Here is a 23,731-nt window from a genome sequence, read left to right as displayed (position 1 = left end):
AACATGGAAAATACAACCTATAATGAGGAGATAAATCAATCAGTCAAAACTGACCCAAACTGAAACAGATGTTAGAATTAATAGGAAGGACATAAAGGCAGTTACTATAACTGTATTCAATATGTTCACAAAATTAAATATATATATATGTACATATATATATTTTTTTCCCAGATACTAGACCATTATCAGTTGTATGATTTGCAAATGTTTTTTCTCATTATGTGGATTGTCTTTTTACTTTCATCATGATTTCCTTTGAAGCACAAACCTTTTCAATTTTGATGATGAATTTATTTTTTCTTTGATTGCTTATGCTTTTGGTATCATATCTAAGAAATCATCACCTAATCCAAAGTCATGAAAATTTATATTTTCTTCTAAGAGTTTTATAACTTTACATTTACATCTTTGATCCACCTTAAGTTAATTTTTGTATATGGTGTGAGGTAGGGATCTAACTGTGTTCTTTTGCTGATGGATGTCCAGTTGTCTCAGCACCATTTGTTGAAAAGACTGTTCTCCTCAGTTGGGCGTCCCTGGTGGCACAGTGGTTGAGAGTCCGCCTGCTGATGCAGGGGATGTGGGTTCGTGCCCCGGTCCAGGAGGATCCCACATGCCGTGTAGCAGCTGGGCCCGTGAGCCATGGCTGCTGAGCCTGAACGTCCAGAGCCTGTGCTCCGCGATGGGAGAGGCCACAACAGTGAGAGGCCTGCATACCGCAAAAAAAAAAAAAAAAAAAAGACTGTTGTCCTCAGTGAATGGTCTTGGCACTCAGTGAATGGTCTTGGCACCCTTGTTGAAAATCAGCTGTTCCTAGATATGAGGGTTCTTTTTCTGGGCTCCCAATTTTATTCCCTTGATTTATATGTCTATCCTTATGCCTGTACCACACTGTCTTGATTATTGTAGCTTTGTAGTAAGGTTTGAAATTAGGAAGTATGAGTCTGCCCAGTTTGTTCTTTGGTTTTTCAATACTGAAAGAAAAGAGAGGGGGGAACTCTTGAAATTTCATAAGGATTTTAGGATCAGCTTCTTAATTTCTGCAAAGAAGCCATTTGGGACTTGGATAGGGAGTGTGTTAGATCTACAGATCAATTTGGAGATTATTGCCATCTTCACAATATTAAGTGTTCTAACTGATCCATGAGCATGTGATTCCTTTCCATTTATTTAGGTCTTTAATTTCTTTCAGCAATATTTTGTAGTTTTCATAGTAATTTTATACTTCTTTTGTTAAATTTTTTCCTAACTATTCTTTATCTGTGGTTTATTTTTCCATTCAATCTTTTAATTTAAATAGTCATAAATATTTTTATGGATGTTTTGATTTCCTGCCTTAAGACAATTTCCATCTTACTCCAATGTTATACAAATGGTCTCTTAAATTTTCTTCTAATAGTTTTTTTTTTAACTTTTGCATCTTTGGTACCTTTGGAATTCATTTTTGTACAGAGCATGAAGTAAGGAGTCTACCTTTGTTTTCTTCCAGATGAAGAGCCAATTATGCCAGCCATGTAAACCATACTTTCTCTACTTCATTAAATTACCAACTTTTCATCAATTTTAGAATATATGCTTATATTTGTTTTTCATGTTGCTAAACCATTCATTCCTTGCTTTGGGGGGATATACTAGAGGGATCTAGATTAAATCATTCAGAAATCTGTATGGAAGAAACAAAGTCTGAGAAATCAGAGAATAGCCAATAAATATATGGAAAAAAACTGTAAATGGAGCTATACTAGATGCTAAAAATTTCTGTGAAGCTGTTCTAATCAACAGAGTATGGTATGGTCCCAGGAACAGATGAATAAACAGATACAACTTGAATTTGAAAGCTGTTTTCAGTCATGTTCCACTCCTCTATCATAGCAGCTATTTTCTTTTCTTTATTATCTTCTAGCCTTTACCTGTTTAACACAAAAGTCAGCCTTCTGGAGATACCAAATTTACCAGTTTTCTGGGCACAGTTTTGATTTGTTTTGTTTTGTTTTTCCTTTCTTGTCTTTGCCTAGCTCCCTCCTGCACTTCTGCCTCATGGCTGTTACTAGAACATTTTCATGGGCCATTTCTTCTCCTGAAGTCTCCACCCTCCCATCCTTTTCCCTGTCTTTCTTTCTCTGATCTCAGTCTTCATCTCCACCAGCTTCTCCCCAATCCTCCCCTTCCCCCTTCACTCGCCCCAGAAATTTAAAAATTCATATTTCTTCATTTTGAAGAGCAATACTGTATTACTTTTCTCACTCTAACCCAGGCCACCCCTAAGTTCTAGACGGCCACAACCATGAGGGCCTATTAAAGTATTCAGCAAAGCAAAGAGAGCTCACATTCTCTACAAAGCTGAGGATTTCTGTCTTCAGCTTTTTAAAGGAACAGCTTTTTCTCCCTGCTCCTTATGCATGGTTCTCACAGAGCTGTAATCACAGTTTATGTGCATACAAATTTGTATTCTACTTTCATTTGACGTTATTTCGTCAAACGTTTATACATATAAATTTGTGTTCTACTTTTTATTTGATGTTTCATAAGTAGTTTTGTCATTCAGTCTTATCTTTAAAAACTGTATAATTTCATCATGCAGAGATGACATAATTGACACTCATTCTCTGGTGTTGAACACTGAAGACATTTGTACTTTTTTGCTGAGTAGGATTTGTTATAAACCAGTTTTAAACAATTAAAGTTCTTTTTCTACCAAATTATTTTCTGAAAGTAAACCCCTGGGAATAGGCAGAATGGAGAAAGAGGAGTTTACATTTTTATCACTCTTGATATTACCCTTTTTTCCTTTTTGGCTGGGGAAAAGTTAAAATAAATACAGTTATTTTTCTTTCAAATTATTCTCCTGAAAATAAACTCCCCAAAATGTGCAGAATGGGGGAGGAGGAGTTTACATTTTTATTGCCCTTGATATTGTTAAATTTTATACAATGTGATTCTAGTAACACTATCTGATTTTAAGACTTATTATCAAGTTACAGTAATAAAGACAATGTGACGTTGGCTTAAAGATAGACAAATAAATGGAACAGAATAGAAAATATAGAAATAGACTTCCACATATATGAATAACTGACAAAGGTGCAAAAGCAATTCACTGGAGAAAGGATAGGCTTTTCAACAAACGATGCTGGGACAACTTGGATATCTACATTTTAAAAAAAATGAACTTCAAATTATATTTCATACCATATAAAAATTAACTCAAAATGTATCATAGATCAAAATGTAAAACCTAAATCTATTAAACTTCTAAAAAAAATAGGAGAAATATTCGGGTTTTTTAATTTTTTTATTTTTAAAATTTATATTATTTAAAAAAAAATTTTAAGGAGAAATATTTGTAGTATTGGGAATGGGCAAAGATTCCTTAGACATGACACCAAAAGAACAAGTCATAAAAGAACAAATTGATAAGTCAAAATTTATACTTTGGACTTCATCAAAGTATAAAACCTCTGCTCTTAGTAAGAGATAGCAAATGAAAACATAATCCACAGATTAGGGAGAAATATTTTCAAGTAAGTATCCGATAAAGGGCTTTTGCTCAGAATATATAAAGAACTCTCTAAACTCAATAGTAAGAAAATAAACTCAATTTTAAGAAAGAGTGAAAGACATTTCACCAAAGAAGATATACAGATGACAAATAAATACATGAAAAGATGAACAGCATCATTAGTCATCAGGGAAATGCAAGTTACAATCACAGGAAGTACTACTGTACGCCCATTAAAATGGCCAAAATTAAAAAGACTGAGCAGACCAAGTTTTGATGAGGATGTGGAGCAACTTAGAATGCCCTTGTACTATTAGTAGTTACTAGGTGTTTTCCCAAGCAAATGAAAGCATATGTCCATACAGACTTGCATGTGATTGTTTATACAGCTTTATTTAAAATAACCAAGATCTGGAAACAACTCATGTCTATCAATAGGTAAATATATAAAGAAACTGTGACATATCCATGCAATGGAATACTACTTAGTAAGAAAAAACAATGAACGATTAATACATGCTATTACGTGGATGAATCTCAAAATAATTATGCTGACTTAATCTAGACAAAAGAGTACATACATTTAATTTACATAAAACTGTAGGAAATGCATACTAATACATAGTGACAGAAAGCAGACCAGTGGTTGTCTGGGGTTTGGGGTAGTTTCATAATTAGAGGGACAGGATGGAGGGAGTAAAAAGGGGCACAAATAAACTCTTAGGGGTGATGATTATGTTCATTATCTTGATTGTGGTGATGATTTCACAGATATATCTATATGTCAAAGCTTTTCAAACCCTATAGATAACCTTGGGTTGTTTTCCAGGCCAGAACTAAATTTTGAGCCACTTTTTTCCCTGAATAAAATAGAATTTACGTTAACTTTATAGTTAGCCTAACAGCCAGTATTTTCACATCTCTGTGATCCAGTCAGAGTGTGGTGCCCCAGGAGTCTCAGCATCAACTGGGAAATGCTAAGTTCTCTTATCCCATCCTAGACCTACCGAGTCCAAAACTCTGAGGATAGGGTCCATCATTTTGTGGTTTCATGATTCCTCCAGGTGACTCTGAGACAGGCTTTAGTTTGAGAACCACTGCTATCATATATACTGTTAAATCCTATACAATCAATGTCAGTTTACTAGTTAGTGGCAAATTAAACAGTTTTTAAGTGATGGCCTTTTCTGAAACATGGCCAGAAATATTTTCTAGAATGCAAGAAGATCGATTTGCACTAAATTCTACTGCTGGAGTGGGTTACTGGACACACTCGGCATCGAATTTTGCCATTGGATCGTGCGCGCATTTGGGGAGTTACTTTGACTTTTGGTATAGTGGAGTGCCATGTGAACAATCAAAGCGGTAATTTACAAAATAATATCCTAATCTTAAGAATTGGAAGAATTCAAAACAGCCTCCAGAGTCACCTTCCTTACACTTAGAATGGTTTGCCTATTTTTTTGCAAATTTGCACAATAAACTTGCAGTACAAAGGGACCATTGTGTTAAGACAAATAAGACAATCTCCATGCTAATTAAAGCTAAGCACCAATTTTCAAATTCAATGTTGCCCTTTTCACCTGTTTTCTATTACCTAGGGCATCATTTGTTCATTTACTAAACAGAGTAAACCAGACTGAAGAATATAACTTCCATCTGGAATCTTCTGTTTGGTTTCCGCAGAAGGAGCCGAGTTTTCAGCGTCTGCCCCAGTGTCTCACCAGAAGTGGCTCCTCCATTCTGAGGGCTGAATCCACAAACAGGGATGGACTCTCACAGCTTTAACCCTCAACTGTGCTTTGGATTTCAGTAAAACTCTCTGTGGGGTAAACACTAGCTTTGTGAGTCTCAGCTTTTCCCTCCTTGTCACATTCAAGATGAGCTCGGAAGGGCAGATGTGAGATCACTGTTGAGGCTTGTGCTTTCCCCTGGACATTCCCTACTTAGACTTTGACTCATGTGTGTATGCATGCGCATCTGATCTTGTCTTTGAGTTCTCTGCATGCTTTGTATCCTAAAATCTAGGTCATTTAGACTCAGACTTTGGATTTCACAGAATAGTAAATTAAAAGAAACACATATTTTTATGTATCGCCCTTTGTTAGGTAGACACGAACTTTTCCTGCATGAAGCCTTGCTTGTAGAGGATGCCCAATAAGGCAAGGAAAAGCCTGGTAACTTGTGATCTGAGAGCTCACTATTTTTATCTTATCAGTACAGAAGAAATATTTCTGTGTAACTTGATCTTCTATCTAGTACTTGTCTTATTGGTAACCAACACGGAAAACTTTGTAGTGAGGACTACCAAAGGAGTACATCGTAAAACAACCTGTTATTCCCAAATTATAGCAGCCATTGATGCTGCTATGTGAGTTCCATCCTCAAGAGACATTGTAAGAGATCAAGGGGTTTTTAGGTTTTGGGTTTTTTGGTTTTGGTTTGTTCTTTTTAGTTTTCTTTCTTTTTTCCTTTTCCTCTTTGCTTTTTTTTTTGAAAAAACATACACACACAGCTGTTAGCAAAAAATTATGGGGAGCATCCTTCAGAATGCTCAGCAGTTGTGGTTAACTGCCAAACCTTGGTTGCCTCTTGCTAGACAATGGAAAGAATCCTATGTTTATGACAGCGTGGGTGCTGTGGGTATGCACGTGTGTGTGTGTGTGTGTGTGTGTGTGTGTGTGTGTGTGTGCCTTATGCCTTAACTTGGGTTACTGCTCAACTTTAGTTCTTGACTTAGTCTGGATTGTCATCTAGGTTGTACTGTACATCTCAATCTGAACTTCATCCTGGCAAAAACAAATTTGTAGGCACAACAGTTTAAGAATGCATTCCTCCAGAAGAGTATTTGATCAGGTTGACCCTGAGCCTTCTTTGGACTTTATTTGGAGCTAGGTATGGAAAACAGAAGTAGACTGTCCAATGGAGAGATATCAACAAGGAAGAGAGGAGAGCCAAGTGCTAGCATGTCTTTGGCCTCTGCGTATCTGTGTGCACCGTATGTTGTTCATGATAGCTTGTCTACAACTTGACTAGGTTGAAGTTCCGGTAATGGTGGCAATTTTGACATTCCTGCTCAGAGTTTAGCGAGATGTAAGACTTCCAATTAATGTCTTATTTACTTCTTTGGGTTGATTAGTCTTTGATACATGTGCTGAATCAGAAACCTAAATAAATAGAATTTATTTATTTTTATATTTTATTTATTTTTTTTTTTGGCCGTGCCCTGGCTTGCAGGATCTTAGATCCCCAAACAGGGATCCAACTCGGGCCCCTGGCAGTGGAAGCACCCAGTCCTAACCACTGGACTAGCAGAATATTCCCAAGATACTTTTATTTTTATGGAAAAAAAAGAAACATATTTTTTAAATTGAGAAACTGTTATAAATTTAGTCATTTCAAGTTTGCCAACTAGGGATTAATAAGAAATTAACCTTTACTATCACGATCACTTTACTTTTAACAACAATTTTAAAAAGTATAAAGGACATAATCTTAGGATAATGGGCTGTCCTCTTATAAAAGAAAGACATCATATCTCTGGCTTTATTTCCATCTATTTCTACTCCCTCTCTCACCTGTACCCATACTCTCCCCCAACCCTGATTTCTCAAACATTTCAAGCACGCTACCTCCTCACAGTCTTTGCATTCATTCTTCCCCTGCTTCCAAAAGCTTTTCCCTAAGATATCCACAAGGTTCATACCCTCATTTCCTTCAGGTTTTCTGCTCAATTGTCACCTTATCAGGGATAGATTTCCTGGTAGAGTAGAAAGAACACAGGCTTGGAGCTGGGCTGATCTGTGTTGAATCTTGGCTTTTGGGTGTGTGGCCTCGGGTAGGTTACTTGACTTGAATATCCATCATGTAAATGGAAGTTACAGCTCCTACCTCTTAGATTTTTGGGGAGAATTAAATGAAACAACATCCACAGGTGCCTGTCTCAAAGCTTGCATCCCTTTTCCTCTGGGTGAGCACTTACTCCAGCTCATGCTAAGTCTTCTATAAAAGGGGAAGTTCCAGAAGAGGCCCAGCGAAAGCAGTACTAAAGACTAGAGCATACATTCTGTATCATTCTTTGGGATAACTTCTGTTTCTCAGTCCTTCATTTTGGGAATTTCTTCTGACCCATCCTCCATTCACAGCTGGATGCAGCTGCATCTAATAAGCTGTTAAACCCATCCAGTGAATTTTAAGTTTTTGTTATTATACTTTTTTATTGTGGTAAAATATCTGTAACATAAAATTTACCATTTTAACCATTCTTAAGTGTACAGTTCAGTGACATTAAGTATAATCACATTGTTGTGCAGCCATCACCTCCATCCATCTCCAGAGCACTTCATCTTCCCACACTGAAATTTTGTACCCATTAAACACCAAATCCCCATTCCCTGCTCCCCCCAGCCCCTGCCACGCACCATTCTACTTTCTGTCTCTATGAAGGTGACTACTCTAGGTCCCTCATATAAGTGGAATCGTGTGATGTTTGTCTTTTTGTATCTGGCTTGTTTCATTTAGCATAATATCTTCAAGTTTCATCCATATTGCAGCATGTGTCACACTTAATTTCCTTTTTAAAGCTGAATAATATACCATTTTATGTCCATATAGCACTTTATCTACTTCTCTGTCAGTGGACACAAGTTGTTTCTACCTTTTGCCTGTTATGAATAATGCTTCTATGAAGTATTATTGTACTGATGTACAGATATCTTTTTGGATTCCTGTGTTCAGTTGTGTATACCCAGAAGTAGAATTAATAGGTCATACAGAAATTCTGCTTAATTTTTGAGAAATCATTGTACTGTTTTCCACAGTGGCAACACCATTGTATATTCCCACCAGCAACGCACAAGGGGTCAAATTTCTCTACATTCTTGCCAACGTTGTTATTTTTAATGTTTTTGATAATGGCCATCCTAACGGGTGTGAAGTGGTATCTCATTTTAGCTGTTGTTATACTTTCGCAGTATACATTTTCCATTGGTTCTTTCTTCATAATTTACAGTATTCAGCCAAAATTGTTCTGTCTTTCATTTCTTTAACTATATTAGACATATCAACCATGTTAAGTGTTTAACCATATTAACAATGTTCATAAATGAATCTGATGACTCCGTTATCTAGATTCCCTATATGTCCATTTCTATGTCTGCTTTTTTTTTCTTTAGTTTTCTATTTTGACTTTTCCTTTTGATTTTTAAATTTTATTTTATTTATTTTTTTATACAACAGGTTTTTATTAGTTATCCATTTTACACATATTAGTGTATACATGTCAATCCCAATCTCCCAATTCATCCCACCACCACCACCTCTGCCACTTTCACCCCTTGGTGTCCATACGTTTGTTCTCTACATCTGTGTCTCTATTTCTGCCCTGCAAACTGGTTCATCTGTACCATTTTTCTAGGTTCACATATATGTGTTAATATACGATATTTGTTTTTCTCTTTCTGACTTAACTTCGCTTTGTATGACAGTCTGTAGATCCATCCACGTCTCTACAAATGACCCAGTTTCGTTCTTTTTATGGCTGAGTAATATTCCATTGTATATATGTACTACATCTTCTTTATCCATTTGTCTGTCAGTGGGCATTGAGGTTGCTTCCATGACCTGGAAGTCATGGAATAGTGCTGCAATGAATATTGGGGTGCATGTGTCTTTTTGAATTATGGTTTTCTCTGGGTATATGCCCAGTAGTGGGATTGCTGGGTCATATGGTAATTCTATTTTTAGTTTTTTAAGGAACCTCCATACTGTTGTTCTCCATAGTGGCTGTATCAGTTTACATTCCCACCAACAGTGCAAGAGGGTTCCCTTTTCTCCACACCCTCTCCAGCATTTGTTGTTTGTAGATTTTCTGATGATGCCCATTCTAACTGGTGTGAGGTGATACCCTCATTGTAGTTTTGATTTGCATTTCGCTAATAATTAGTGATGTTGAGCAGCTTTTCATGTGCTTCTTGGCCATCCGTATGTCTTCTTTGGAGAAATGTCTATTTAGGTCTTCTGCCCATTTTTGAATTGGGTTGTTTGTTTTTTTAATATTGAGCTGCATGAGCTGTTTATATATTTTGGAGATTAATCCTTTGTCCATTGATTCGTTTGCAAATATTCTCTCCTATTCTGAGGGTTGTCTTTTTCTCTTGTTTGTAGTTTCCTTTGCTTTGCAAAAGCTTTTAAGTTTCATTAGGTCCCATTTGTTTATTTTTGTTTTTATTTCCATTCCTCTAGGAGGTGGATCATAAAAGATCTTGCTGTGATTTATGTCAAAGAGTGTTCTTCCTATATTTTCCTCTAAGAGTTTTATAGTGTCCAGTCTTACATTCAGGTCTCCAATCCATTTTGAGTTTATTTTTGTGCATGGTGTGAGGGAGTGTTCTAATTTCATTCTTTTACATGTAGCTGTCCAGTTTTCCCAGCACCACTTATTGAAAAGACTGTCTTTTCTCCATTGTATATCCTTGCCTCCTTTGTCATAGATTAGTTGACCATAGGTGCATGGGTTTATCTCTGGGCTTTCTATCTTTTTCCATTGATCTATATTTCTGTTTTTGTGCCAGTACTATATTGTGTTGATTACTGTAGATTTGTAGTATAGTCTGAAGTCAGGGAGTCTGATTCCTCCAGCTCCATTTTTTTTCCCCTCAAGACTGCTTTGGCTATTTGGGGTCTTTTGTGTCTCCATACAAGTTTTAAGATTTTTTGTTCTAGTTCTGTAAAAAATGCCATTGGTAATTTGATAGGAATTGCATTGATCTGTGGATTGCTTTGGGTAGTATAGTCATTTTCACAATATTGATTCTTCCGTTCCAAGAACATGATATATCTCTCCATCTGCTGGTATCATCTTTAATTTCTTTCATCAGTGTCTTATAGTTTTCTACATACAGGTCTTTTGTCTCTCTAGGTAGGTTTATCCCTAGATATTTTATTCTTTTTGTTGCAATGGTAAATGGGAGTGTTTCCTTAATTTCTCTTTCAGATTTTTCATCATTAGTGTATAGGAATGCAAGAGATTTCTGTGCATTAATTTTGTATCCTGCAACTTTACCACATCCATTGGTTAGCTCTAGTAGTTTTCTGGTGGCATCTTTAGGATTCTCTATGTATAGTATCATGTCATCTGCAAACAGTGACAGTTTTACTTCTTTTCCAATTTGTATTTCTTTTTCTTCTCTGATTGCTGTGGCTAGGACCTCCAAAACTATATTGAATAGTAATGGTGAGAGTGGACATCCTTGTCTTGTTCCTGATCTTAGAGGAAATGCTTTCAGTTTTTCACCATTGAGAATGATGTTTGCTGTGGGTTTGTTGTATATGGCCTTTTTTATGTGGAGGTAGGTTCCCTCTCTGCCCACTTTCTGGAGAATTTTTATCATAAATGGGTGTTGAATTTTGTCAAAAGCTTTTTCTGCATCTATTGAGATGATCATATGGTTTTTCTTCTTCAATTTGTTAATATGGTTGGTCACATTGATTGATTTGTGTATATTGAAGAATCCTTGCATCCCTGGGTTAAATCCCACTTGATCATGGTGTATGATCCTTTTAATGTGTTGTTGAATTCGGTTTGCTAGTATTTTATTGAGGATTTTTGCAACTATATTCATCAGTGATATTAGTCTGTAATTTTCTTTTTTTGTAGTATCTTTGTCTGGTTTTGGTATCAGGGTGGCCTCATAGAATGCATTTGGGAGTATTCCTTCCTCTGCAATTTTTTGGAAGAATTCGAGAAGGATAGGTGTTAGCTCCTCTCTAAATGTTTGATAGAATTCACCTGTGAAGCCATCTGGTCTTGGACTTTTGTTTGTTGAAAAATTTTTAATCACAGTTTCAATTTCGTTACTTGTGATTGGTCTGTTCATATTTTCTATTTCTTCCTGGTTCAGTCTTGGAAGGTTATACCTTTCTAAGAATTTGTCCATTTCTTCCAGGTTGTCCATTTTATTGGCATAGAGTTTCTTGTAGTAGTCTCTTAGGATGCTTTATATTTCTGCCCTGTGTGTTGTAACTTCTCCTTTTTCATTTCTAATTTTATTGATTTGAGTCCTCTCCCTCTTTTTCTTGATGAGTCTGGCTAATGGTTTATCAATTTTGTTTATCTTCTCAAAGAACCACCTTTTAGTTTTATTGATATTTGCTCTTGTTTTCTTTGTTTCTATTTCATTTATTTCTGCTCTGATCTTTATGATTTCTTTCCCTCTACTAACTTTGGGTTTTGTTTGATCTTCTTTCTCTAGTTCCTTTAGGTGTAAGGTTTGATTGTTTATTTGAGATTTTTCTTGTTTCTTGAGGTAGGCTTGTATTGCTATAAACTTTCCTCTTAGAACTTCTTTTGCTGCATCCCATAGGTTTTGGATCTTCATGTTTTCATTGTCATTTACCTCTAGGTATTTTTTGATTTCCTCTTTGATTTCTTCAGTGATCTCTTGGTTATTTAGTAACGTATTGTTTAGCCTCCATGTGTTTGTGTTTTTTACGTTTTTTTCCCTGTAATTCATTTCTAATCTCATAGAGTTGTGGTCAGAAAAGATGCTTGATATGATTTCAATTTTCTTAAATTTACTGAGGCTTGATTTGTGACCCAAGATGTGATCTGTCCTGGAGAGTGTTCCGTGTGCACTTGAGAAGAAAGTGTAATTTGCTGTTTTTGGATGGAATGTCCAATAAATATCAATTAAATCTATCTGGTGTATTGTGTCATTTAAAGCTTGTGTTTCATTATTAATTTTCTGCCTGGATGATCTGTCCATTTGTGTAAGTGAGGTGTTAAAGTCCCCCACTATTATTGTGTTACTGTCAATTTCCTCTTTTATAGCTGCTAGCAGTTGCCTTATGTATTGAGGTGCTCCTATGTTGGGTGCATATATATTTATAATTGTTATATCTTCTTCTTGGATCGATCCCTTGATCATTATGTCTTGTCCTTCCTTGTCTCCTGTAACATCCTTTATTTTAAAGTCTATTTTATCTGATATGAGTATTGCTACTCCAGCTTTCTTTTGATTTCCATTTGCATGGATGTCTTTTTCCATCCCCTCACTTTCAGTCTGTATGTGTCCCTAGGTCTGAAGTGGGTCTCTTGTAGACAGCATATATATGGGTCTTGTTTTTGTATCCATTCAGTGATCCTGTGTCTTTTGGTTGGAACATTTAATCCATTCATGTTTAAGATAATTATCAATGTGTTCTCCTATTACCATTTTCTTAATTGTTATAGGTGGGTTTTTTTTTTACTTTTTTTTTTCTTTTTTTACTTTGCAGTGAAAATTGATTTGTATATTTTTTGCCTCTGAGTCCTTGAGGAATTTTTTTATTCAAACAGAAAGTCACAAAAATTATAATCATCCTCATCAGTCCACTCAGTCCCATAATTAATTTTTTTTCATCTTGATCTTTTGTTAGCACTTTTACGAATTCATCAGTTTTCCATTAGAGTTCTGGAAATGCTTATGCATTCAGTTCAGTAGTATAGTCAGTTACCAGAAACCTGTACTTGTCAGAGTCTTTTCCACGAATTCCTTGAAGATGAAACCATTTTACAGAAACATTTTTGCAAAAGCATCAGAGAACACCCAGAACTGTCTGTAAATGACAAAAGACTTAAAAATGACCACAGTTAAAGATTTGATGAAAGTTCATAATAATGCAATTGACAAGGAAATTTAGTTATTTCTGAGATATACATTTTAAAATAATAACTAGAATTATGACTTATAACATTATGCCAGAACATATAAGATTTTTAGGGTTTGTTTTTGTAGGACCTTTTCTTCTCTTGTGTTTCCCACTTAGAGAAGGTCCTGTACCATTTGTTGTAGAGCTGGTTTGGTGGTGCTGAATTCTCTTAGCTTTTTTTTTGTCTGTAAAGCTTTTGATTTCTCTGTCAAATCTGAATGAGATTCTTGCTGGGTAGAGTAATCTTGGTTGTAGGTTCTTCCCTTTCATCACTTTAAATATATCATGCCACTCCCTTCTGGCTTGTAGAGTTTCTGCTGAGAAATCAGCTGTTAACCTTATGGGAGTTCCCTTGTATGTTATTTGTCATTTTTCCCTTGTTGCTTTCAGTAATTTTTCTTTGTCTTTAATGTTTGTCAATTTGATTACTATGTGTCTTGGCATGTTTCTCCTTGGGTTTATCCTGCCTGGGACTCTCTGTGCTTCCTGGACTTGGGTGGCTATTTTCTTTCCCACGTTAGGGAATTCTCAACTATAATCTCTTCAAATATTTTCTCTGGTCCTTTCTCTCTCTCTTCTCCTTCTGGGACCCCTATAATGCTATTTTTGTTGCATTTAATGTTGTCCCAGTGGTCTCTTAGGCTGTCTTCATTTTTTTTCATTCTTTCTTTTTTATTCTGTTCCATGGTAGTGAATTCCACCATTCTGTGTTCCAGGTCACTTATCCATTCTCCTGCCTCAGTTATTCTGCTGTTGATTCCTTCTTGTGTATTTTTCATTTCAGTTATTGTATTGTTCATCTTTGTTTGTTTGTTCTTTAATTCTTCTAGGTCTTTGTTAAATATTTCTTGCATCTTCTCAATCTTTGCCTCCATTCTTTTCCAAGGTCCTGGATCTTCACTAGCATTATTCTGAATTCTTTTTCTGGAAGGTTGCCTATCTCCACTTCATTTAGTTGTTTTTCTGGGGTTTTATCTTGTTCCTTCATCTGGTACATAGACCTCTGCATTTTCATCACGTCTATCTTCCTGTGAGTGTGGTTTTTGTTCCCCAGGCTGCAGGACTCTAGTTCTTTTTGCTTCTGCTGTCTGCCCTCTGGTGGATGACACTATCTAAGAGGCTTGTGCCAGTTTCCTGATGGGAAGAACTGGTGGTAGGTAGAGCTGGGTGTTGCTCTGGTGAGCAGAGCTCTGTAAAACTTTAATCCGCTTGTCTGCTGATGGGTGGGGCTGGGTTCCCTCCTTGTTGATTGTTTGGCCTGAGGTGACCCAACACTGGAGCTTACCAGGGGTCTTTGGTGGGGCTAATGGCGGACTCTGGAAGGGCTAATGCCAAGGAGTACTTCCCAGAACTTTCGCTGCCAGTGTCCCTGTCCTTGCGGTGAGCCACAGCCACACCCTGCCTCTGCAGGAGACCCTCCAACACCAGCAGGTAGGTCTGATTCAGTCTCCTATGGGGTCACTGCTCCTTCTCCTGGGTCCCGATGCACACACTACTTTGTGTGTGCCCTCAAGACTGGAGTCTCTTTTTCCCCAGTCCTGTCGAAGTCCTGCAATCAAATCCCACTAGGCTTCAAAGTCTGATTCTCTAGGAATTCCTCCTCCTGTTGCCGGACCCCCAGGTTGGGAAGCCTGACGTGGGGTTCAGAACCTTCACTCCAGTGGGTGGACTTCTGTCGTATAAGTGTTCTCCTGTTTGTGAGTCACCCACCCAGCAGTTATGGGATTTGATTTTACTGTGATTGTGCCCCTCCTACCATCTCACTGTGGCTTCTCCTTTGTCTTTGGATGTGGGGTATCTTTTTTGGTGAGTTCCAGTGTCTTCCTGTCAATGATTGTTCAGCAGTTAGTTGTGATTCCGGTGTTCTCACAAGAGGGAGTGAGCACACGTCCTTCTACTCTGCCATCTTGAACCAATCTCCTCCCTGTGTCTGCTTTTTATTTTAGTTTTTGTTCATGTTGTCTTGTCAGGTGTCTGGTTATTTTATAATTAAGTACTGGATATTGTACCTGAAATTATATAGAAATATTTTGAGGCTTAAGATAATGTTACTTTCCTCCAGAGAGGCAGGGCTAAGGGCACTGCCAGTCCAGAATTGCCCTAATCCAATTTCAGTGACTGAAATGATTCAAAGCTGGGTTTCTGCTCCTTCAAGGTCTGTTCTATACCTTATTAGTTCTTATTCCTCAGTAACATTTTGGGGTCCCAACCCCATCACAAGGGAGGGAGGGAGTAACTGGGATGCCCCAGTATGTTGCATGCATTTGACTCTAATTTTCATCCTCCACATTCCAAGACTGTCCAAAAGCACAGCTTCATTTATCAGCCTCTTAAGACACCTCCTTTTTTTGTTTTATCTTTTAAGACTTTTTTTTAAAAGTTAAGGTATAAATGACATACAAATTATATTAGTTTCAGGTGTACAACTTAATGATTCAATATTTGTATATATTGCAAAGTGATCACCACAATAAGGCTAGTTGACATCTGTCACCATGCATAGTTACAATTTTTTTCTTGTGATGAGAACTTTTAAGATCTACTCTCTTAGCAACTTTCAAATATGTAATAGAGTATTATTAACTATAGTCACCATACTACATATTATGTCCCCATGACTTATTTATTTTATAACTGGAAGCTTTTACCTCTTAACTCCTTCACCCCATCCCCACCTCTGGCAATCACCAATCTGTTCTCTGTATCTATGAGCTTGTTTTTTTGTTTTTGTTTCAGATTCCACATATAAGTGAGATCATATGGCATTTATCTTTCTATAAGATGCTACTTTCTTAATTGACAGTTTCCTCCAAGGGAAATATGGCCCTTTCTTCTTCTCTGGATTTCCATCTTCTCTCAGATATTGGCTTCATAATTTTTTACTTTCTTGCTAGACTTCTTATTACATTTAATATTTTACCCAAATGTTCCTGGTCATCCTTAGTGGACATGTAGTCCAAATTACCTAGTGTTCTAACCGTGCCTTTATAAGTAGTCCCCACTACATTGGAGTGTACCACATAAGCCACAGTCAAAAGGAACATAGGGATGGGATTTCCCTGGTGGTGCACTGGTTAAGAATCCGCCTGCCAGTGCAGGGGACATGGGTTCAAGCCCTGGTCCGGGAAGATCCCACATGCCATGGAGCAACTAAGCCACAACTACTGAGCCTGCACTCTAGAGTGCAGTGTCAGGCACTGACACTGTCCTTAACTTCAGTGCCACAACTACTGAAGCCTGTGTGCCTAGAGCCCATGCTCCACAACAAAGAGAAGCCACCACAATGAGAAGCCCACGCACCACAACGAAGAGTAGCCCCTGCTCGCCACCACTAGAGAAAGCCCACACGCAGCAACGAAGACCCAACGTGGCCAAAAAAATAAAAATAAAGTAAAAAATAAAATTAAAAAATAAAAAACAAAATTAAGCTATAAACAAAACAAAACAAAGAAACAAAAAAGGAACACAGGAACTTGATTGGAATTCATCTATACCCACATCTCACTGGCAGGGTGATTCTAAAATATTCAGCAGTGGTTTGGCAGATGTACTGATCAGTCAGAACAGATGCTGTTTCGGCGCTGGAGTGGAGTGCTGGCAGCCCCCTGCTCTGCCCGACATTACTCCTTTAGGTGGAACATCATGGAAAGGTCCAGGGGGCTCCTGAGGAAGGGATGAAAAGGGCCCTTGAAAGGATTGGGCAGCGATTACTGACTAACTGTAAGCAAAGGTGTTTTGACTTGAATGCAGCATGTGCTGTCTTAGTTCCCCTAGAAAGAAAAGCCTAAGACAAGGACATGTGTGTAAGTGGTTTATTGTGGAAGGTGATTCCAGAGAGCAGGAGTGAGGGACTAGGGAGACTGGCTGGGAAAGGAGGGAAAGCCAAGCCAGTTGCATTGGTCACTGCTGTGGGCAACTGGGTTTTAATCCCAACAGAAATTTCTGAGGAGCGGTACAGAATATGCCTCAAACTGACCAGCAAGGGAGAAGTGTTTGTAAGTCTTCATCCATCAACTCCCATCCAGCATTGGCAGAGGTTGCCCTAAAGGGTTGTAATGGCTTTGCACCTCTGGGTTGCACGTGAATGTCAAGTGTGCTCATTCAGGCATCCCACATCAACACATCAGAGGAGCCCTGTGGGGGTCATGGGGAGATGGGCAGTGCATGCTTGGGCTAAGCCATGACCACAAGAGGTAGGCTGAAATCTGGGGTCAAAGGTATGACCAAGGGGATATGAGGCCATGCACACTGGGGCCCAATAATTGTGCATTCCTGAAAAGCCTTGTTTTCTGCAAAACTGAGCAGTACGAATAATGGGGCTTATGGGCAAAATAGAGTTAGAGACAGATCCCTCCAGATATTTAATTGGAATGCTAATAAAAATAGTAGTTTGCACATAAGTAGATAATTTGGATGCCTTGACATGAATCTCAGTATGGCTGGAGGCTGTCACAATGGATATTTCAAATGCACAATATGATAGAGTGGGAGAATGCTGGCAATATTTTAATTAGAGCTGGCCAAGCGGCTGCTGAGATAGTGCAGATGGCAGTGGGCTCTGAGTGCTGTTCAGGTGAGTCCAGGAGGCAGTGCGACCTGGCCTGCTGCTGGGGAAAAGGGCTCTGGGTGTGAGTACTCATTTTTAATTTTCCTAACTAAAAATTAACTCATTTTTAATTTTCCCAATATAGCTGAAAGGCTCATGCAGTCTGTAGCAGCCGAGTTGAGAGCCTGCTGCCTTCCTGATGATGGTTGTAATTTTCCTCCTTCACTGAGCTGATCCCCTTCCAGAAGTATGCATTCTGGCAGAATGAACGTGTTTCAGTGTGTCGCTGTATGGCCACTGTGGTGCATACCGGCTAAATGCTGGCCCGTTTCACTGTGCCTATAGGTGTCAGCTTCCTCCTGTTGATGCTGCACTTCCTCATTTTGTCCCTCAGATGCTGAGCCATTGTGCATTTAGGTTTATAGATGCGTTACCATCTGTGGCTCCTCACCTGCCATTTTGGCTCCTGTTTATTGGCAGGTGTTAATTTGGACAACCTATTTATTAACTAATCTCTCTAGCTTAACATATAAGCTCTCTTCTCCCATGGGAATGTCCCCCATTCCCTTTGTGACTGCCCCCATTAGGATCCCTGACGGATGTGGCCTGGTGCTTGGATTATGGCTCTCTCTCTTGCTCCATACTCACCCATTATATATATTGGGTATGTATATTTCTATAAGATGTTATGGAAAAACCAGAACGAACTTTTTGGCCAACCCAATACATCAAAATAGGCTATATATGAGTTATTGAGATTAAAAATAAAACTAATAAAAGTGAGTTGGTCATTCATCACAACTATGGTAAAACAACCATTTTCCTAATTATTGAAGGAACAAGAGAATGATAATAATAACAACAGTGATGAACTACTTTTATCAATTGCTATGCACCAGATACATTTTTTGCCTTATCTCATTTGATCCTCATAAGGCTCTGTGAGTTCAGTGCCATTGCCAGTGATATCAGGTCATTGCAGATGGGAAGAGGACCTTGAGGGACTAACTAATCTGTTCAGTCACTCAGAGTGACAGAGCAAGAATAGGAATGGTGGAATCTGAATTCATACACTCTTAACTATATTTTTCTACCTTCTAACATAAATAATAAGGAAAAAGTTGAACTATTAGGACATAGTGAAAGTTAAGAATATCTACAGACAAAATCTATAAAGAAGGAAAAGAAGAGTTTGGAGGAAATAGTTATAGCTGTTATACAGTATTAACATCTGTCCTCTATGAAGTATGTGAATAAGAGCATCAAGAAGTCAATTACAGGGGCTTCCCTGGTGGCGCAGTGGTTGAGAATCCGCCTGCCAATGCAGGGGACACGGGTTAGAGCCCTGGTCTGGGAAGATCCCACATGCCGCAGAGCAACTAAGCCTGTGCACCACAGCTACTGAGCCTGCACTCTAGAGCCCGCGAGCCATAACTACTGAGCCCATGTGCCACAACTACTGAAGCCCGCGTACCTAGAGCCCATGCTCTGCAACAAGAGAAGCCACTTTAATGAGAAGCCCGCGCACCACAAGGAAGAGTAGCCCCTGCTCGCCGCAACTACAGAAAGCCCGCGTGCAGCAATGAAGACTTGATGCAGCCAAAAATAAAATAAAATAATAGATAAATAAATTTTTTTAAAAAGATGCAAAAAAAAAAAAAAGAAGTCAATTACAACTGGACGAGGACACAGACAATATACAGAAGAGAAAATACAAATTTTAAATAAGTGGTAAACTTTTCAACAGTGCCGGTAATCATGGACATGAATATAGAAATAATAACTAAGTGTAATTTGCATCAATAAACTTGGAACAATTTTTTGAAAACAAAATCCAACATAAATGAGGCTATGGAGAAATTTTCATTACTGGTGACATTGTAAATTGGTAGGCTTGTATTGTGTAAAATTTAACAACATATATTGAGGGTGATAAAGATGTAAACTCCTCTTTCCACTTCTCACATATTCCCAGGGGTTTACTTTCAGAAAACAATTTGATAGAAAAGGAACTTTAATTGTTTTAAAATGTTTTATAACAAATTTTACCTAGCAAAAAAGTGGAAATGTCTTCAGTGTTCAACACTAGAGAAATGAGTGTTAATTATGTCATCTCTGCATGATGGAAATATACCGTTGTTAAAGATAAGGCTCATGATGAGAAAACTACTTATGAAACAACATCAGATGAAAAAGTAGAACACAAATTTGTATGTATATACATTTGATGAAATAACATCAAATGAAAGTAGAACACAAATTTGTATGCACATAAACTGTGATTACAGCTCTGTGAGAACCATGCATAAAGAGCAGGGAGAAAAAGTTGTTCCTTTAAAAACTGAAGACAGGGGCTTCCCTGGTGGCGCAGTGGTTGAGAATCTGCCTGCCAATGCAAGGGACACGGGTTCGAGGCCTGGTCTGGGAAGATCCCGCATGCTGCGGAGCAACTAGTCCCGTGAGCCACAACTACTGAGCCTGCGCGTCTGGAGCCTGTGCTCCGCAACAAGAGAGGCCGCGATAGTGAGAGGCCCGCGCACCGTGATGAAGAGTGGCCCCCACTTGCCGCAACTAGAGAAAGCCCTCGCACAGACACGAAGACCCCAAACGAAGACCCTAGTCTAAATAAATAAATAAATAAATAAATAAATTTAAAAACTGAAGACAGAAATCCTCAGAATGTGAGCTATCTTTCCTTTGCCAAATACTTTAATAGACCCTCATGGTTGTAGCCATCTAGAACTTAGGGGTGGCCTGGGTTAGAGTGAGATAATACATTATTGCTCTTCAAAATAAAGAAATATGAATTTTTAATTTCCTGGGGCAGGTGAAGGGGGAAGGGGAGGAGTGGGGAGAAGCTGGTGGAGGTGAAGACTGAGATCAGAGAAAGACAGGGAAAAGGATGGGAGGTGGAGACTTCAGGAGAAGAAATGGCCCAAGAAAATGTTCTAGGAACAACCATGAGACATCAGTGCAAAAGGGAGCTAGGGAGGGACAAAAAAAAAAAAAGAAGAAGAAAATTGTCTCCAGAAAGCAAATAAATTTGAGATAATCAGGAGGTTGACCTTTGGGTTACACAGATGAAGTGTGGAACATAAGGCAAGGAACTAAAAATAGCTGCTATATTAGAGTAGTAGAATATAACTGTAAGTTTTCAAATTGTTTTTATGTATTCATCTGGGAAAATACCACACTCTTTTTTTTTTTTTTTTACATAGGGCTTTATTGTTGAAACTACCATCCCATTCTTCGCTTTTTCTTCAATTTCTTCCAAATAACCAAGTGTGTATTTATTTTTCTATTTGTACTTGAGGCAGTTAATTGGACAGCGTGACGATTATTCATATTCATATTGTGCCTTGCTTCCAAGAAAAAGAGGAATCTTACTGTGTCTTTTCAGTTTCATTTCCTCTTCTACACCTAAATAAGCTTCCAGGCTCACCAGCTCCTAGGCAACGCTGGCTCAAAGTCTCTCATGAGGCTGCGTCAAGCTGTTGGCTGAGGCTGTGGTCTCATCTGAATGCCTGACCAGGAGTGAGGTGGGAATCTTCTTTTAAACTCATTCATGTGGTTTTTGGCAGGCCTCAGTCCTTTGCTGCATGGACCTCTCAGCAAGGTTGCCTCAGGACACGGCAGTCCGCTTTCCCAAGGGTGAGTGATAGAAGTGTTCAGTGCTTCACAAAAGTGCAGGCAGGGGCACCAGAGCCTGTGGGTCCAGAAACCGCCCCCTGCAGGATCTGAAATTTCAGCCACAACGTGAAGGATGAGCAGGAGTCAGCTGGGTGGCGTGGCTGAGTGGGCAGCAGCGAGAGGATGAGCATCCTGGTCAGAAAGGATGGGCACAGTTCTCAGTGAGGAGAAGGGCACGGCAAGCCCTGCTAGTGTTGGAGGGTCTCCTGCAGAGGTAGGGGTGGCCGTGGCCCACCATGGGGACAAGGACACTGGCAGCAGAAGCCCTGGGAAGTACTCCCCGGTGCGAGCCCTCCCAGAGTCTGCCACCAGCCCCACCAAAGAGCCCAGGCAGGCTCCAGTGCCGGGTTGCCTCAGGCCAAACAAACAACAGGGAGGATCAATATCACACTCTTTTGAAAAGAACAGCGTTATAGAAAATTTTAGCATCTAGTATGTCAAGTCTACTCAAAAGTTTTTTTTCATGAATTTCTTAGCCATTCTCTTACTTCACAGTCCTTGATTCTTCTTTATATGTTCTTAAATGCTTTTATTCCTTACTCCCCAGCACACCACCCACTCAGACCAGTGCAGTGGTACAGCAGGCTCAAGTATATATTCCAAGCTTATAAGACAAAGTTGTTATTTTATATCAGTGGAGAAAGCATGATTATGGCTGGCATAATTGGCTTCATAATTGGCTTTCTTCATCTGGAAGAAAACAAAGCTAGAATCTCTACTTCACGCTCTATACAAAAATAAATTCAAAGGGACTAAAGATGCAAAAGTGAGAAAAAGAAAACTTTTGAAGATAATGTAGGAGACGATTTATCAAACCTTACAGGGGATGGTGGGGATTGTCTTAAGCAAAATAGAATCCAAAACCATGAGAATGGTTTATATGAAAAAATAAACTGTAGACAAGAGTCAGTAGATGGCGATGGGCTGGGGAAATCATTTGCACACGTATTATAGACAAAGGATTAAGATCCCTAGTGTTTGACAAGTGGTCATCAATTGATAGGGAGAAGATACACACCCAGTAGAAAAAGGGGTATAGGACACTGTGCTGGTTTTTCTGTTTGGAACTCAGATCTGTTCTCCACCCTCTGCCAATGGGCAGAACCAGCAGGAGATTTAAGGGCTGAAGGAGAGAAAAGTTGGGATGTTTCCCTTTTCTGGTGGTATGTTTCTGGCAGAAGTGGAGTGCTTCCACCTCAGCAGTTCCTACAGGACAGCTTTTCTCCATGGCTCAGTACTCACTGGGCTTCCTGGGTAGCACTAGTTCTCTGTATCATCCTTCCAGCTTTGGGAAGGTGCAGCAGCTTCCTGCTGTTTCGTTTCTGGGTGCCTCACCAGCTCTTCGTCTTTTATTGACTCACTTAGTCCTGCCCCCAGATCTGTAAGTAGTGCCTTCATTACAACCCCTTCATTTGAATCATTTGGGATGAATTCTGTTTCCTGCTGGGATCGTAACACATACAGATATAAACCAGCAATACACAGAAGAGGAAATGAAAATCATCAATAAAGATAGGACAATACCCTCAACCTCACTTGTACTCAGAGAAATTCAAATTTAAGTAACATGGGCAAAAAATAAGATCATTAATGATAACATGAGGGAAGGAAGACTCTCATTCATTGCTGGTGAATGTATGACTTAGCATTCAGCCTTTCAGGGGAGTGATTTGGCAATACATATAAAGATTAAAATCTCACATATCCATTGACTAATTTTGGGCAATTCATCCTACAGAAACAAAAGCTGTTGGAAGCAAGAATCTATGAACAATCATGTTTATTAAAGATACTTTCTGGGTACAAAAAGATGGACTTAACTTGAAGGCCCACCAATATAGGAGTAGTTGAACATGGTACATTATAACTGTACAATGAGATATTAAACTGGCAGCTATTAAAGCAAGTTGGCTCTATATTTATTGACTTGGAGGGACATTATGAAATAAACAAGTTGCAGAGCGCTGTCTATAGTGTGTGTGGCAGGGACTGCTAAATGTTCCCCAAGATCCATTCTCCCCCTTCCTTTTCCTTTGGTAACAGAATATCTAAATTTTAACCAGGCACATGTCTGACCAGCTAAAGACTCTATTTCTGAGCCTACTTTGCAGTTAGTTGTGTGCATGGTTTTAAATTATGGCCAAGGGGAAATGATTAAAAGCGATCCTTACATCTCTTTTTGTTTGTTTTTGCGGTACGCGGGCCTCTCACTGTTGTGGCCTCTCCTGCTGCGGAGCACGGGCTCCGGACGCGCAGGCTCAGCGGCCATGGCTCACGGGCCCAGCCGCTCCGCGGCATGTGGG

This window comes from Aethalodelphis obliquidens, unplaced genomic scaffold (assembly GCF_003676395.1).
Source record: "Aethalodelphis obliquidens isolate GAN/ISIS:26980383/991018 unplaced genomic scaffold, ASM367639v1 scaffold11, whole genome shotgun sequence".
Classification (NCBI taxonomy): domain Eukaryota; kingdom Metazoa; phylum Chordata; class Mammalia; order Artiodactyla; family Delphinidae; genus Aethalodelphis; species Aethalodelphis obliquidens.
The sequence above is the reverse complement of the archived record's forward strand: the minus strand, read 5'-3'. Positions refer to the sequence as shown.